This window comes from Hirundo rustica, chromosome 2 (assembly GCF_015227805.2).
Source record: "Hirundo rustica isolate bHirRus1 chromosome 2, bHirRus1.pri.v3, whole genome shotgun sequence".
Lineage (NCBI taxonomy): Eukaryota > Metazoa > Chordata > Aves > Passeriformes > Hirundinidae > Hirundo > Hirundo rustica.
Genome location: NC_053451.1, coordinates 32,135,493 through 32,154,176, shown reverse-complemented (window position 1 = coordinate 32,154,176; position 18,684 = coordinate 32,135,493). Strand labels below are relative to the sequence as shown.

General features: G+C 39.9%; 1 protein-coding gene across 9 annotated transcripts in view; it reads left to right on the top strand.

The window, feature by feature from the left end:
* Positions 1-18,684, top strand: part of TENM4 (teneurin transmembrane protein 4) — a 585,909-nt gene that overhangs the window by 274,366 nt on the left and 292,859 nt on the right. The gene's annotated exons all lie outside the window — the stretch shown is intronic.

Genomic DNA, 18,684 nt, shown 5'->3' with positions numbered 1-18,684 from the left:
AAAAAAAAAAAAAAAAATATATATATATAGTCATGTTAATTGTCGGATTGTTGGATAGAGAGCTTCTGGGGCTAAAAAGGAAAGTATTGAGGCCGTAAGTTCTGGAACTCAGTTCAATGCTTCTTGGCATTTTAGTGGATATCTAGAGGCAAATTTAAACAGAAGAGTTCAGACAACTTCTCTCTGTAAGCTGCATGACTAACGAGGAGATTAGCTCTCAAAGGAATATCTTGGAAGGTAACAGTGCCTTTTTCTAGGGAGATATTTTACCACCTCACAATAGAAGATTTTTGAAGACCTTTAGAAAGAGCCACAATCTGCACTCTGAAGCAAATGCAGCCCCCAGTAATTTTTATCTCAGTCACTGACACCAGCATTTTGCATTGTCTGCATCAGGTTATGGGAAGTCCCACATAAGCAGAAAAAGTAAGAGAAGATATTCCGGAAGGGTTCCCAAAGACACCATAGGTCCGGAACATCTATTATTGCCCCTGAACACTACTCCAGTAGATTAATTTCCCCACAGACAGTGATGAACTTAGTCCTTAACCTTCTCTTAGTTCTTTTCTTCTGGAGTTTCTCACTGTAAGTAATGTTTTCCAAACCTTTAAAGCTCTCATGAGCCATGCACTGTTTATCAATGTCCTCCCTGAATTGGATTTGGTTAATTCATTCTTGGCTTTGTCTAAAGTTCTTGCCAATATATTTACGTCCTTCAAGAGAAGAATGTCCAGACCAGATTAGAGATGGGGAGAGGTCAATATCCCTTTTCCCCAGCAGGCACAGAGAGCTGATAGATTCTGCAGAGGAATCACTCAGATGCTTTCCTGGAGAAACTACTAAAAAATCTCTCCCAGAGCTGCTTCACAGATTGATGTCTTATCGATGGTGGCAGGTGGGGGTTGAGAGGATAGGAGGGACAGACGGTCCATAAGGTTCTTTTGAGATACAGCCAGACTCAAAGAAGAAAAAGGAAGATTGGTGAATTTCTGGAAGAGCTTATTTCCTCTTTGGACTGGAACAGGGTGTTGAAATTCATCCAACAGACTCTGTAAAGCCTTTTGGATTCTAAGAAGACGACATAGATCTACAGCCTCATTATTGCCTATTGGGCTGTAAAACAAGGCTGTAAGGAAGGAGGGAGACAATAGGTTTTGCTTCTTTCCTGTTTATACCAGCTCCTCTCCAATTGGAATTGTACTAATATGGCTTTTATGAAATAATTATTTCAGCATTGTTTCTTTTGGCACAAGTATCTGACCATTCTGATTACGCATGGAGAGTTACTTTGAAATGAATAATGCCAAATCATTTTCCAAGAATAATTATTTTAATACATTTTCACATCTAGATAAGCTTATGAATAGCATTCCAGACTAGGATGAAAAAAAAAAAAAAATTATCAGATTCTTTACTTGCATGTTTTCAGAAATATGCAGACATACCTTCCTTTGCAAAAATACTGTCTGAAAACTGGTTAGTGACTCTAGTTTCTAATATTTTAAAGTAAGAGTATTATTCAGAAAGTCATTAACAGGGAGTATTTTGAAAATATGTCTCTGCTAGGAAAGGTGGTAAGAGAGGAGCAAGAATTAGGATTTGTTGAGGTTCTATGTATCCCTGCAGTTAGGGATATAGGAGGCAGGCAGTAATTCCTTTCATCATGATGTGCCATAAAACCTCTGAGATGCCATTTAAAACCATTGAGATCCCAACCCACTTGGGTAAAAGAGAGAAGAACAGAAGAGCTTGTTCTGTCCATCTGTTGAATTCATGACCTTGCCCTGGGGTCATTTTTCCTATCACGATTGCATGAAATGTTTCTGAGGTGGGTTATTGCAACGTCTGTTTTACACAGTTTGGGGGGGGGGTGGGGGGGTGGGGGGAAGGCACAGTGGAATCTGTTGCATGACTCAGACTCATCCAGCTTCTTCTCAGCATTTACTCTTTCTTCCACTTAGATTTTGCATTCAGCATCCTCGCTCAAACAACTCCATTTCCTCCCTCCTTTTCTTCACCTTTATTTCTTCCTGATGAGCAATTCAAACAGCAAAACGTTCCTCTCCTTCATTCCCATCAGTGACTCCATTCAAAGTCCTGCCCATGTTCTTATTTTCTTGGCAGAGCTATATTCAGTGAATACATTTGTTTCTTTAGCTAAAGAACAAAAATATCTGCAAGCAAGCTCATTTCCCTCCCAAACTGCTTAGGAAAGTAGTGCTGGGAAGGAGGGCAAAGTGCTTTGTCAAGTATTAGAGAAACAAGAGAGACATCTTCTCCCCCCTGACATCCCTCTTTTATTATCATTTGGAAGACTCTGTTAGTCTCTCACTTCCTTGGGGACTAGAAACATCTTGAAAAGATCTTTCATGCAGGCAGATAACAAACTCACTGTAGAGCTGCATAAGAAAAGGAAAAATTACTTGCTAGTAATGATGTTTATCACAATCCTTCCTCCTTTCCCAATCCTACAAAGGAAGCTATCTCTCAAATAAAGGCCGTCTTGTCCCTTTTTTTTTTTTTTTTTTGGCAAACTACTCATTGTGAAAATTCAGTGCATGTAAGCTTGGCTGATGGAAGTTTTACACAAAAAGTGGGTGGAAGGAGATGACAGTGTGGGCTGATATGATTTATTTGAGAGACCTGATCTGATAACACACAGCATGAAAAAAGCCATGTTGCTTCCGCTTAGTAAAGTGACGTGAGGGCTGTTCCTGTGGTTGAGCAACAGGAGTAAAGCCTGGGCCAGATGTTGGGAAACTCACACTCCCACTGGACTGAACTCATCAGCCTAGGACAGGAAAACACAGCCATGTGGCACTGTGGGCCATTGCTTTGAAAGAGACTTTGATTTCATCTGCTCTGCAGGGATGTTAAAAATCTCAGAGTGCTTTAATGGAAAGGGTGACCCAGACTTTTGTGCTACGGTGTCTTTCTCGTCAACATTTTACAGTCAGCACTGAAACAACTGGCTACCATTATCAACACTGCAGGCATCCACATCTTAGACTAATACCTCCCTGTTGCTAAAGTTAAAGGAAGTAAACCTCATGACACTGCTGTAAAATGACAATGTACAAGTCTGCAAATTGATGATGTGCAAGGCTGCAAAGTTTGGGTGTGCATGGGCAGCTGCAAGGCAAGGTGATTCCTTGGGATGTATTTCCATCTGTGTTAATTATATCTGCTTGATGTTGCATTCTCTGTCATTGGCAAGACTGGGACTAGACCCCAGGACTCTGACACTCAATTCCCTGAGTCTACATAGAATGTTACTGAGATATTCAGGGAGTAGGAATTGATCTGCCACTACTGACTCCAGCCCTCTGAAATACTCAGGAAATGATGGTATACACCTCTAGCATGGTCAGTCCACAGAGTTTATGGGACTAAAAGAAAAGCTTTCTCACCTTCAGACATGGTATCATTTATTCAATTCAGGGGGAAAGTATCTGTACATCCATTTTCTCTTCAAAGGTAAAAAGAAAAAGCACTCCAAAGTGGCTATTAATTGCTAAATGCCCAAGTAAGTGATGGCTTACTTAGTAATATTTCACTTAGCATCTCATTATACGATGATTAAAATATCAAGGTCATTCAAGTTCAAAATGTTGAAGACCTTGTCAACTTGATGAGAATGAAATGTAGTTTTCCTGGAGATGAGCTCAAATCCAAATAAAATTATTTAGGTAAAGAATCGTAAAATAGTTTGTGTTGGAAAAGCCATCTAAGACCATAGAGTCCAATCATTAATGGAGCACTGCCAAGCTCACCACTAAACCGTGTCCCCAAGTGCCACATCTACTCATCTTTTAAATCACTCCTGGGATGGTGACTCCATCACTGACTGCCCTGGGCAGCCTGTTCCAATGCCTGTTGACCCTGCTGGTCACAAAGCTTTTCCTAATATCCCATCAAAACCCCCTGGTGCCACTCGTCACCATTTCCTGTTGTCCCGTTTCTTACTACCTGGAAGAAGACACTGACTCCAACCTCCCTCCAACCTTCTTTCAGGCAGCTGAGAGAGCAATATGAGGTGCATACACATGAAAACAACATAACCAGATACAGAGAACAAATTTCTGGAGGATCACAATTCAGTCATCAATATCCTCCTATCTCAGTTTCTTAATAAACATCTGCAAGAAGCTGTAAAGAAGGAGCAGGTACACAACCAAGGTGTCAGTCTGAAAAGGTGATCTTTTCTTTTTTTAACAGGCAGCTCCCTTTTTCAAGAGAAAGATGTTTCTGCCAGAAATGTACATAAATATATGACTTTTTACTAAGGGCATGTAGCTCATTACCCTCTGCAAATTAACCATATCTAATCATATATTTCCTACAAAATAAAATAGCACATTGCATCTGTTAGTCTTCATTCAAATACAAACCAAATATGCATGAGTACTGTAGTATAAACTGTTCCATCTGTTTCCATGAACATATAGTCATGCTGGTCACTCCCCCACACACAACAGAAGGGTCTTTTGCTCTTGGCATCTGTCTCCACTGAAGAAGTGTATTTCAACTGGAAGTAATTGAGCTGGAGTAAGAGTAGTACTACTGTAAAATACCTCATATCCTGGCGTCCATGCTGCCATGGTTGTCATATATGCACGGCTTCAGGAATACTAGAGAAAAATCTTTTGAGTTTTATCACTACCACAGAACAGATCTTCATCTTAAATTCTTAAAGAAATGGTAAAAGAAGTGCCTGTTCTTTCTGGGGATACAGAGGGAATTGTGGGAAGGTATGGGATGACAGGCATTACTTGAGAGGCAGAAATGGACAACTTCAGAGTTTGGTCTGTAATGCTGCTCTGGTTTTCATCCCATATATACTTCCAGACAGATTACTTGCAATTTATTGTATTGCCATGTTTGGAAACAAGAGGTTTGGTGTGTGACCAAGAGGAGATTTACAAGAAGCTGAAGAAGATACAAAATCTGAAGCTGCAGTGCAGGTTAGTATTGTGACAAAGGCAAGTTACTATTTTTAGAAAACATGAATTTGACATTCAGTTTGTGGAAGGTTGCCACCATTCTCACTTTCTCTTGCTCTTTCCCTCTGACCTGCTCATCTTAGCTGCTTGCACCCACATCAGTGCAGGATGCTAACTGGCAATGGCTCGCCAAGATCCAGTTCCTATTGATGGATCACAAACCAATCCAATAAAGCCGATTCCTCTACTGGAAGAGGAAAGTACAGTCCATGACGACCATTGTGTCTGTACTGGGGACTGTGCTGCTACAACGTCATTGCTGAAAAAAGCCAACCTTCTTCCTCGTGCAGTTGTTCACTGCTGTCATAGTTTCACCTGAAACTTTTTTTTCCACTTTTTTCACTTCTTACTCATCAGGCTTTAGGATCTGTCTCCTAGCACAAAAACTTACTTTTCTGGGTTTGAGAAAGTCAAAGATCTGCTTGGGGCTTTGGTCCTGGGCTAGAGAGCTGTTTCACCCAGTGCCCATGAGTTTACTCTGGTGCCAGCAGAACTGTTCAGCAGAATAGTAGACACAAGTAGTGCCCAGATAACTTTTGTTGCTTTAAAGATCTCAGATAATATACTGGTAGGACACTGTGCTATACCATATGTGTGTGTGTGTGTGTTTTGGCCCAGTTCCCAGAGGTGTCCCAAGTTCAGCTGTGCTAAGCAAAGCAGATACATTCAAACTTTCTAGCTGCTTCTCTGAGTTACCATTTACCTTCCAAAATCACATCCCTTTTGCTCTGGCTTCCATATTTTTTACACTTCCAGTAGTATGACTATTACAGTTGCCACATTTGCAACTTATTTCTGGGCAAACAGGATCCTTCCTCCTTTGACCTTCACTTGGTTGCTGAAAATACATCAGAGCAGTTAGAGAAGTAGCAACTTCATAAAACACAGCCAAATTCCCAAGTTGTGTGCAGACTGATGCCCTTAGTCATCATGAGACTACGAAAATAATTTTCTGAAACAGCAGTGATGGTGGGTACTCCTTGGTGACCAGCCTGGGAAGGTGGGGGCCTGATGAAGAAAGGTGCTGTGGAAAGAGATCTGTCCCAGCTGGCCACTGGTGCCAGTGCTGTCATTTTAATTAGCTGTGTGTATATGTACACTTATAGAATACACGCTGTACCTCTTTATCAGCAGGATGGGTTCACTAAATATATGTCAAGTGAAATTACTTTAGAAAGAGCCTCAGCACTCAGCTTTCCACCTGTTTCTCTACAACAGCTGCTCAGACTCTGCAAAACACGAGATGAAAGGCACTGTAGAGCTACAGCCCAATACCATTATTACATCTAACAGATGAACAATCAGATCTGAACTGACCAGGGACTGAGCATATGAGGCAAGAGGAGAATCCTTTGGGGAGAGTGTTACCATGAAAGTAATACAATTCAGTATTTGTACCAGCGACTCTGAAATTCAACAGCAGTCAACCTAGTACTAGCATCCTTTTAAATATCATCTTTCATTTCTTAGCAAACAGCAATATCCTATAACAGCATTAGAGCAGGAAAGGGAGGGGAGCTGCACAGCAACCAAACACACACTCAGGAAGAAAAATGGGCAGGCAGGAGCATGAAAAGCAAAACATTGGTGAATTTGTGGGTGTTCTGAAAAACAAAGTACAGGGACATATTTGTGTCCCTGAAGTGAATTTTAAGGAAAAGGCAAGAAACAGAGACCACCAGTGAGATGGCTGGGGGAAACAGCATTCAGACAGAGGATACAGCCCTGCTGATACCATGAGCCCACAATTCTGTTTTTCATTCCTGTGGCCCAGCAAGGTGAAAGACAATTTAGCAATATGCAGGGAACAAATCCAGGTGGGTCAATTATCTGAATATCTACGCAGTGAGCATTTGCTTCAGGAGAAATTTTAAAACTGTCTTCAGGAGAAATTAAAGAAAAACAAAACAAAACAAACAAACAAACAAAAACCCCAAACAAACAAACAAACAAAAAAACCCAACAAAGCTACTTTGACCATTTAAGACAGCTTTAGTGGAAAGACAGTGTAAAAATAAAATAAAACAGCTGCCCGAGGATTTGCAAAGCTTTGAACTGGCAATGGGAAGACATTGAAGTTCTCTTTTAAAATTTTATTTTACTCTGTAAGGTTATCTTTTTAAAATGCATAAAAAGCAGCAGGCTATCAATGAGCCTTATGGTGTACTGCACTGATTTCCTGGACAAACTCAATATCAATAACTCAAAATCTGGGAATAAACCAATAAATGTGGATGGCAGCTGACCTTATGTGTAACCTTCAAACTGCCTTTTTGGCAAAAGGAAAAAGCAAGGAAGATGATAATGAAAGCTCTAGTTTTAACTGATATTAATATGCAGAGACAGCAGACCCTTCCTTACAGATTTTCATTTCATGAACAAATTGGATGAGACTTAGAAGATCATGGGGTGAAATGCTGGGTTTAAGAGCCAAGTGTCTCACCCCTTAATAGCCCTTCACTATGATGGAGGTATGCCATGAATAAGACTGTTTGAAGGTAGGGGGCCTGGCATCAGGAGACTCAAAATCTCCTCTTTCTTCAGTCGCTTCTTGTATCAACTTACTCAGATCTCTTTTTCTCTCTGGACTGTCATTTTTTCACAGCAATACTGACTATAACACTTCCCCCCCACCTCCTATATTCTGTTGAACATGTTCAAGAAAGAAGAATTTAAACTGCAACCAAAAAAAATTGGCAATTTCGATGGCTACAGTGCAGGGAGGTTTGGGGTTACTGCAAAGCCAGTCTGGGTTTCATTTCTCACGGGAAGGGTTAGAGGAGGAGGGCAGGAAAATGATATAATTGCAGACTCTAAATATATCCGCCAGGTAAATACTAGGGAGGGAGCACAGGTCTTTAAGCTAAAAGATGATGCTGGCACAAGAACAGATGACTACAAATATGCCAAAAATAAATTTAGACAGGAAACTAGAAATTTTCTAACTGTTTAGAGAATGAGTTCTGGAATTCCTTTCAGATTAGAAGATTAGACAAGAAAATAAGCCATTTTTAGACAGTCCTGAGGAAGATTTTATGGGACAGTGTTTCTTATATTTGAGGGATAGTGTTGGTGACCTTGAACATCCCTCTTAATCCCACATTTGTCTTTCATTTCTGTGTCATCCAACGGCTGCAGTGTCCCATATAACGTGGCAGAGAGAGCTGTGTCAGGCAGGTCACTTCTAAATACCAGTAGCCCCTGCTGTAATGCACTGCCAATTCTCAGGGCTGAGAGCCACGGGAATGGGAATGGATCACAGACAAGCCATATTTGAAGACTTGCTTCCTATGCAGAAGAACCAAGGACTTTTTTAATTGCAAACTATCCCAGACAGAAATGATATCTCTGCATTCACCATGGAAATACAGGGATAAGGGAAATTTGAAAGTAGCTTGAAATTAACTTACCCAAGTACTGTTATCCTTTCAGTTTGTGTATTTTTGTCTTGCTGCAAATTCAAGCCATTCAATGAAAAGTCAGAACCCTGCTGGGCAAAGTGCTGCTCGTTTCACATTAAGGAACAATCCTTGTCCTAATGGAATTGCAACACTTGCCAGCAAAAAGAGGTTATTGTCCCCACCTCACACATAGGGAAATGCAACAGGGGCTTCATTAGGGCTTTATATTTCTAAAAATGGCCTGAGCTGGAGCCCCTACAGGCTCAATCTTACTTTCAGCTCCTCTGAAAATAAGAGCGATTGAAGATGAAGCTTGACACTAAAACAGCTAATTTTTTTTTTTTTTTTTTTTTTTTTTTTTTTTTTTTTTTTTTTTTTTTTTTTTTTTTAGTAAACGCATTGCTGATCTGCTTCTTACACTTTTTTGACTCTTGGACCAATCACACCTGATGTGGTGTGTTTCTTCTTGTGTTTGGTGGTTGTTGAAACCACTTTCAACCTACTGCAGTACTGAAGCAAGTAAAGGATTCCAGTGTGCCATGGGGCAGAGCTGCCTGGCCATGGAGAAGTACCCAAAATGAGACTGCTGTGAGATAAAGGTTGGTCTCTTTTCCCAGGTAGCAAGTGATAAGACAGGAGGAAACGACATCAATTTATGCCACAGGAGATTGAGTTTGGATATTAGGCAAAAAATCTCCACAAAAAAGGATTGTTAAACATTGGAACAGACTGCCCAGGGAAGTGGTGGAGTCTCTGTCCCTGGAAATGTTTAAAAGAAGTGGAGACACAGCACTTGAAGATGTGGTTCAGTGGTGGGTTTGGCAGTGCTGCGTTAATGGTTGGACTTGATGATCCTAGAGGCCTTTTTCAACCTAAATAATTCTGTGATTTTATACATTTTAAGAACTGAGGCAAAAACATGGCTCTTAGTCTTTGTATTTAATTAGACTTTAAACAAAACACTTGTTATTGAGTATTTTTTCTCTTTTACTTCAAGCTATCCCGTCTCTATATTTTTGCCCTATCCCTTCATCCTTGATGTTCCCTGTTTAACAGAATTACCATCACCCCTAACGACCATTTTGTTCAGCAGTGATGGCTTAGTATTTATACCTTACATTTGCCCTCAAAACTTTTGACATGGGATAAGAGAACAAAACAATTGAAACATCATTTTCTGCTACATGATGATAATTTTCCTTCATTGGTGAAGATTAGGAAATGGCATTATTGTAAAGATCCAATTACCTTTTTTATGAGCATTGTATATTTGGAAAGTAATAAAACAGAGTTATAAAACTCAGATGATTAGGAATCTCAGAAATGCTCTGCATTTTAAGAGAGGGGTGTGGAATATTCTTCTAATTGCATCTGAACACAAGCCCAACCAATGATTAGTTACTTTCAAAGCAACAAACATTACCTGGGAAGCAATAAAAGAAAATGCAGGAAAGTTATTTGATGGATGATTCCCAGAAGACATAAGGCAAGAGAAGGGAATGTGGTTTAGTGGTTAGAATAACAGCCGAGGAGTCAGGACTCCTGCCGTCTCATCCAAGCTGGGAAGCTGACTTACTAAATGTTCTGGAGTTTATTTTATTTTATTCAGTGGTAAATTTAGTCTAATAATACCCAAAGAATCGATAAGAAGCTAAATATGCAAGTGTTTGTCAAGGCTTTGAAAGGTAGGATGAAAGAAGCTATTATAAATACAAAGGAAGCTGAAAAACAAGGAAGGTATTTCGTTGAAGTCAGACTCTGTAAATGCTAACAGAAATGAAAATGGACTAAAGGAACTTCCTGTCATATACAGAGGTCAGAAATCAGCTCCTTATTTTTATCAAGGAAAGCACAAATACTTTTGATTTCAGCTCTTTGAGAGTTCAGTGACATTTCACTTCATTTCCATAGTAATTTCCATAGTGCCAGCTTTGACCTACAAAGTAAACCTGTTTAACACAATCCCATGCCCTCCATACCCTGGAAATACTGATTTCTCTGCTAAAATCATCAGTCAGGGTGCAGGCAGAACATGAGATCAGAAAGCACAAAAGAGGGATATGCACCAGTTCCTAAGACAGAGCAAGTTTCCAGAGCATCCTAGAAAGCCAAAATCAGAGCAAGAACCACCCATTATTCATGGCAGTCCACAAATTGCACTGCAATGATTTTTAGGTTCTAGTTAGAGCAATAAAAAAGAGAAACTCAAGAAACAACAACAAAAAAATTCTGATGTTCTTCCACTCCTTTGAAAATTACTCTGTTACCTTATCCGTTAAGGCTAAGAGACAATGTGACACAGTGGTTTTCACTTCATCAGTCATCTCAATTCCTAGAACTGTTGGAAGCCCTGATGAGCAAAAATAAGGAAATGAGGATTTAGACACATTAATTGAGTGATAAAGATAAATGTATTGAGAAATTTGAAAGAGAGCAAGCGATAGAAGCAGCCAGAGACTAGTCCATCCCTTATGTTGGATTCTCATGTTCTTGTCAAACTTTGTCTGCTTTTGCCAACAACACTAGAAAAATGTGGCCTCTGGCTGCCCTTTTTGAGCACATGGAGGTTGTTTAAAAATGCAGAGCTGAGTTTCTGAGTCCCCCCAGGAACACATACAAAAAAGAGGTGTATCTTATCATTTGCTGAATCCCAAAAAGGGGTTTAGGGGACTGGTTACTTTTTCATCTATACAAGTCCCTATGCAAACTTTTTTTAGAGTCTTTGGAATGGATTGACCTCATTTCCTCTGCCATAGCTAGGGTTTGGGTGCCTATCACCTTTGGTAAGCATTATTTTTACTTTGCACAAGAACTCACTTAGTGTATGAAAAACATGAGCTGCTTCAGATAGACTTTTTCCCCCAAGTTCCAGGCTGTGGTCTTCAGGGAAAAATTCTGTCCATAAACTAATTATATTATTTCCTTCCACTGATACGAACAACCTGCCAGAAAATGAGATTGCACGCATGCTTGGGTTTCTGGTTTTTCTGTTTCTGTGCCAAAATATTTCTTTTCCTTAATTACAAAGAATTTTGACTGTGTTTATGCCAGATTCATACAATCTCTTTGTATGTAGCTACCTGACAGTGCAGTGTTTTATTCTGTAGTGCTGATGCAACTTTCTGAGTTCTTGATATATTTATGTCTGTATGTGCTTTGGGATCCAATGCTTGTACAACAGCAGAGGGAGGGAAGTTCTGTTTAAGGACCCTGAAAGGTTGTTTGCCCTTTTATTGTCATCATTTTTTATAAGTATTCACACATGTAAAGCACTTCAACAGTTTTAATGCCTGAACAGAGAAAACATCCAGGAGTTTATTCCTGTTTTAATATTCTGTTTCCTACAGAAAGAATTCTAACTACTGAATGTAGTACAGTGGATACTTTACTGGTGGAAAGCTGGGGTTCTAGTGCTTCTCCAAGTGAGGCTAAGAACCACTGATCATCTCTTCTCTGCTTCAGTGAAGTATCTCTAGTTAGATGGCATGAATCTGGAACAAAAACCTGTTGATGTCATTGGATATCAGCACGACCTTTAAATTGCACACAGCTGAAGCACTCTGCAAGATCAGGAACTCAAAGCATGATGCTAAAAGGTGCCAAAAACCTTTATGGTTCATTTAATCATCAAGAGCATAGGATATTCAGCATTTTGCCAAGCTGGCCTCTCCAGCTGCGTTACATTGGGTTTGACTGCTTTTAATTCGCTCATGTTCATGCCCCATTCAATTTGATTTGAATGGAAACCAAGCCTCCAAAGGGACTCTGCTGGGACCTCCACAACCTATCCAGTTCTGTGTGCAAATGTGGCAAAATAATATGTTAGCTGCATTTTTTAAGGACAAAATCACAACGGTTCCTATTGAACCACTGGTTTTGAATGTGGGGTGTTGATGGCACAAAACTTGAAGGGAAAGGAAGTACAGAAAATCAGGGAAAATTCATTTGAATAAAGATAATGAGAAACTTAGGAACTGAGTGGAGGGGAGAGAAGAAAGCATATAGTCAGATGGTTTGCTCATTATAGTCAGTGATAAAAATTCTATTGACTTTAATGGCAAATGATCAGGCTTCCCATGTGTAAAGTTAACACTGAATAGGAAGCAGCCTTGTTTTTTCTGGTTCTATCAGCTGGAATTTAAAATACCAAAAACATATAGGAGTAAATTTTCATTGCCATGTACTTTAACAAGCTGCAAATTAGTAAAAATCAGGTTCAGACTTGGCATATAAAGTTCAGTTTGAACATATAGGAGCATTCTTTTACCATTTTAGCTCACTTTTTACCCATATAAATGATTTCTCATGTTGCAAAAAAGCAGAGAATCAAGTCTGATTTTTTTTTAAGTCAACAGCTCTTGGGATACCTCACATCCGGCCAAATTAGCTGAGGATCTGGCCCAAATAGCACAGATTATGGGGGAGAAAAGGAAAGATGCACAAACTCAGACTTGTTTTGCAGACCCAGGATGGTGTGGAAGGAAAAATCATGTATCAGATTTGCAGTCATCCGGCTTCCATGAGGTTAAACTACCTTTTGTTAAAATAAGATGAAAACACCCACTTGAATTATTTGCCTCCATAGCCATAGACACTGACTTAGTCCAGATTCTGTCTGCATTCTTAAACCTCTGAGCAATTGTTGGCAAGACCCGTATGAGTGCTGGGGTTGCAACTAAACGTTTTCACAAACATCTGCTAGGTCTGTTTGATAGTCACCTTTTCTTGGTTTTTTTTTTTTTTTGGTGTGCATGAAGTTTTTGAGTCAGAAATCTACTTTAAAAGCTTCAGAACCATCGGATTCAAGCCATGGCACTATCTATAGGAACTGGTATCTCTCATTGCTTAATTGCAATGAGCATTTGAGTCTTGGCCACCATCCCGGTTCATAATGTTGTTAAGTTGATAGGGGAGCTGTAAACTAGGCTTATTATATCCACATTCTGCTATCCTCTGCATCTGACATTCCTGGAGACAACTCGTGAACAAACAATGCTGGATATTTCTTGTGTTCTGCAGTAAAGTCCAGATGACAAGAGATGGAATAAGCAAAATGAGAATGGAGATGACATTCCCTTATGTCATTTCAGTGTGTCTTTATTTCCTTTCCACTGAACACGCATTGTTCTTGACTTTTCATTTTAATCTTGAGTGTGGCTTATTCTAGACACTTTGTCCAGCTCCAGAAGTTGCTGCGTAGGTAACGATTTGTCTTTAGATACTCTTATGTCACTTTAAAGAGGATCTTTCAGAGCATTTAGTCATATGTGAAAGGATTCAATGACCCTGCCTTCAACCTGCTCAGACTCCGGGAAGAGTCAGTAAATGACAAGGAATGTAAAAAAATTGCTTCTGCAGAAGATGTAAACAATTGTGGTATTCATTCAGTTAATGCAAATAATTTTCCTGTATTCTTCATGAATGTTATTCCAGTGAGCAACCATAAACAGAAGAGAGTTTATTGCCAGTATGTGGCATAGGGTCTGTCTAACTATCAAGATCATCGAGCAATAATGGTTATTATAAACAAGGTTATGAATTTTTATATGCACACATACAGGCAAATACACAAAATCCTTCAAAAAGCTTGAATATTTCCAATGCATCACAGGCTCTTTCCTCATTATTTAGAGTTTTCTGGACTGTTAATTTTAATTTTCTCATTCATTTTGCTTAAATTGTTCATTATCTGACTGCCAGAGTAAGTTGAAGCTTGATGAAAGCACTCACTGTAAAGTTGTCTAATATCTGAGGCTTTGAAAAGTTAAAGGCACTTTGAGTACTATTAAGAATTTCATTTTCTAAGTTATTTGACATGGCCAAGAAACTCACACCTCTCCCCATCCAAATATCATTTTGAGGATGATGAAGAAATACAGAGAAAAATATCTTCAGGTCTATACTGGTTTCACAGAGTTAGTAAATGCTGTGCTTCAAATGTCCTGTCATTTGCATAACTCTGCAAAATGACAGATAAGAACAGTGAAGCAGAATTTATATATGGCCTTTTTTCATTATTACAAAGTAAAGTGATTTTCCTATGTCATTGAAAATAGATTTTTTTTGTATTTGTTTGTTTGTTTGTTTGTTTTTGTTTTTGGTTTTTTTTTTTAGTATTACAAAACTTGCCTCATCTAGAGCATATTGAAAATTCATCATATTAGCATAAGTAAACTGGTAAGTCTGCCAGGCATTTTTCAGTTGTGCTGGAGCAAGGTCCAGGCAAGAATTGAAGTTGGTTACACACCCCAAGACAAGAAAAGAAAAGAAGCAATATTTTAAGTAAAAAAGGCACAGCTGCAGCAAGACCAGTGTTTTCTGCTGAACATATTTAGGTTGTGTCTGAAGGAGAGCAGAAACTCACCATTCGTTTCCATTTTTGCTGATGCTGCAGAGCTGAGTCACCTCTGAAAACCCAGACTCACACACATCCAAACCTCCCTCCTTGCCTCAGGACACACTTTGCTCCAATTCCAGTTTCCAGTTTTCCCAGCCTAGATTAAACCTGGCTTTCCTTCAGGTAGGGGAATCCTACATTGCTGTCCCAGCTCCAAAGTCTTTTTACTTCCTTTCAGGAAGTAGATTGCAAGGTGCCTGGTTTTAGTCCTATTGTTCCACATTACCCCACTGTCCAACAACCCTTCTAGTGCAGTATCTTTCCATCTCCCTATGTACAAAGAGGAATTTAGATCCCCTTTTGCCCTTTCCCAAGAAATAAGGGGATTTATACCTAGCTAGGTCATGAAAGACATATCAGGAAATCTCAGTTGTTTCTTTGCTTTACTCCTGCATCATGGCATGACCCTGTAAAAATCATTTGCATCCATATCTAGATGCACTAAAGCTGCACACAGTGTGGATGAGGGGCTGCGGAACTGCTCCTGTCAGACATGATGGGCATAGCAATAGGAAAAGAAGAGGACTAAAGCAAAAGCAACTCTTAAATTTCTCCTTTTGCAGCAGATCCTGTCTCGCTGTGCATCTCTCCAGGGCTGGTACCAGAAGCCACATGCAAACAACAGCAAAATGATTTAAAATGGGTTTGCCAATGCAAATTGATGTGGCTGTTACTGGTCCTCACACAGGGCTATTTCCCTGTTCTGGCTCTTTGATCAGTAATTTTCAGAGGGGAAAAAAATTAAATAAATAAAGGGCAAAACATGATGCAGATAAAAGAAAATAAATAACCTGGTTTTCTTTGTGCCCTCACACAGCAGGGCAGGCTGGGCAACGGGTGTGCAAGGCAGTGGCAAACTGTGGCAGAGGGATCACAGTGGGAGAGTGGAGGGACTGAGCACTGAAGCCTTTTAGCAGCACTGTGCCTCCATGGAAATGTGGAAGGAGAAAGCAACACAGATCACGTCTCTCATTGTTCAGGTTCATCCCAATTGTTGTTGGGATGGCTCCAGTATGGAAGGAGAACAGGTACATCAACAGACTTCTAAAATCTCAGGCTTAATTAAATTTAAAAAAATTAAAATCAACATATTTAGGCTTTTTTTTTTCATTTTCAGACATCAACTAGTTAGTGGCTGTTAATTAAGAAATGATCCCAGTAAAAGCTGCTGCCTAATAAATCATTCATTAACAGGCCATTTCAGTGGGGCTGTTGTTTCCAAGCACTGCATTTAGCTGTTTGAAAAAACCTTCCCATATTTCAGGGGAATGAAGCAGTTACGGTTTGGTCATTACCTGGCGGTTAATGATGTAGAGCTCTGTGAACTGGACTTGGAAGTGATGGTTGTGCTCTAAGGGGTTTTTTTGCAGATCTGGATGGTTCCAAGGGAGTGTTAGGGGATTTGTGGGGTTACTATGGGGATTGGTGCCCGATAAAACCATAGATGGACGTGTGTTGCAAACACAGGTATGTAGACCCTGCTTCTCTCTGTGCTCAGAAGATTTTGATATCACTAGACTATCAATTAGGGTAAGATTACCTCTTGTGCTTCTCCCCCAGATCAACAGCCCTTGAAATGCAAATAGCTGAATGCTTTTCTCTGCACAGTTACTCTGAACTGCCGTTGGGTTTTTTCCACTCTACTTCTTTAGTACGGGTTTAGAAATGGCAACACACTGATGAAAAATTTGTTGGCCCTTCCTTACATTTTTGCTTTTGCTCCTTCAGTTGTAGTTTTGTTTTCTTGTTCTAAAGCCAGAGACTGGATGAAGAGATGCCAGTTTGATGTTTTCAGCTTGTGGGATAGAGGGATCCTCTCCACTCATTGCAGGGAGAAGGTGTATCATTTTCTGCCCTAACAGTGGTGATACAACTCTAAATGCTAATCCCTAATATCCTTGTGCATTAATTCCATTTTAAATTTGAATCCCAGTTTCAACTGACAACTATTCCACGGATGCAGCATTTCCAGTCTACAAAGAACTCTGTTTCAGAATGTCATACCAAGCAGATTATGAGTATATGGATGGATGCATATGGATACCCCACCTGTAGTCTGTAAATAATTCAAATGTTAATTGTTGTGTTTGGCACTTCAGTGATGGCTTTTCCTTCAGTAATACCTCAAGCCCTCAGGCAATTATCAGGATCCTGCTGTGTGAGTCTGATACACTCGGTTAGAAAGGGCAGTCCACAGCCCAGAGAGTTTGCTCTCTAGTTACACAATTCAGGCTTCCAAGAAAATATCATTAAACAAACCAAAAAGGAATAAGATTCTTTCATTTCTCTCCATCATGTCAATTAACCACGATCCACTCCTGCTGATTAAAAGGTTTGCATTCAGTACGTTGCTGGGCTGACAGAGAAGCGCCTAATGTATTGCACCACAGAGAAAAAGTTCCAAAAATTCCCATATCATTAAAAATGTTATGGCAAATAAGGATTCTGTCTTTCCTGATGCTCCAGCTCACAGTATTTCTGGAAACAGCGAAGATCAGTCTGGGTCATATAGTGTTAAACCCCCATGAACCTCACCTCAGCCTAGCTACTTGTTTTAGGGTGGAGTTTTTTGCCTTTAGCCATTAATGTGCTTAAACACCTTACAAAAGTGTAACATCTACACTTATTTGTGCAAGGATAAAGAATACACAGTCTTAAAATGAAAACACAGGACTAGTGAAATTTATTTCTCGTTATTCCTGAAAAAGATGGGATTGTTCAGTCTGGAGAAGAGAAGGCTTCAGGGAGACCTTAGAACACCTTCCAGTACTTCCAATAATTCCCATCTTTTTACATGGGTAGATAGCGATAGGAAAGGGGGAATGACTTTAAACTAGAGGCAGAGACATTTAGATTATATATTAGGAATAAATTCTTTACTCAGTGTGCAGTGAAGCAAAACATTCCCAGAGCAGTTGTGGATACTCCATCCCTAGAGGTGGTCAAGACCAGGTTGGCTGAGGCTTGGAGCAGCATGGTCTAGTGGAAGGTGTCCCTGTCCATGGCAAGGGTGTTGGAACTGGATGATGGCTAAGGTCCTTTCCAACCCAAACCATTCTGTGATTGTGCCAATAACCCCACAGCTGTCCCTCGCTGTTAGGAGCATTGCCTTGGTTCCCCGTCTGCATTGCAAAGTTTGTGTGCAGGTGTTTGCCTGCTGCAGGAGATGCTGCACAAGCACAGTTATCTTGACAAAACTCATTATTTGTTCTTAGAGATGAGTTCTTAGAGATCTTCCTACACTAGAGCTTTTTCTTCTCTTTCAGTCAAGTCTAACATGAAGGTGAAAGAGCCACTGCTGTCCTCCACCCCATTTTCTTTGTACGTTCATCAGCTTTTCAAGGTCCTTGAGAAACACTGCTGGAATGTGCTTTCCTTTGTCTGCTCTGTGTGTGGCTCAGGAGCTCTTCTCATCTAAATCGTCTTTATTCCATGAGGCCAGAGTTCCTGGGCTGTATTCTGGGCTTTCTAGCTAAAACATGTGGGTCTCTGCAGAGCATTTTACACTCTTTTCTAGCCTCATAAAACACACGCACAGGTGGTGCTTCCTTTTGTTAGCACCACAGTTACTACTGAATAAAATCTTCATCTTTGTATATTACATATATGTGTGTATTTCTTCTTATATCTATCTATATCAGTCTCTCATCCACTTTACCCTGTAATACCAGAGCCTTTCTCTACAACAGTGAAGTACTTATATCTTGTTGTGGGTAGTGGGTTTTTTTCCATGCTGGACTGCACTGTGGTGTTTTCTTAACTCATGAGTGGTTTGCCACTCAAAAAAGGACTTAAAAGCATAGCACAGTTACAAAGAGAGGATCAAAGCCTTATCCCAGCATCCTGGTTGGTTTGCCCTTTTCAAAACACTTGAAAACACAGA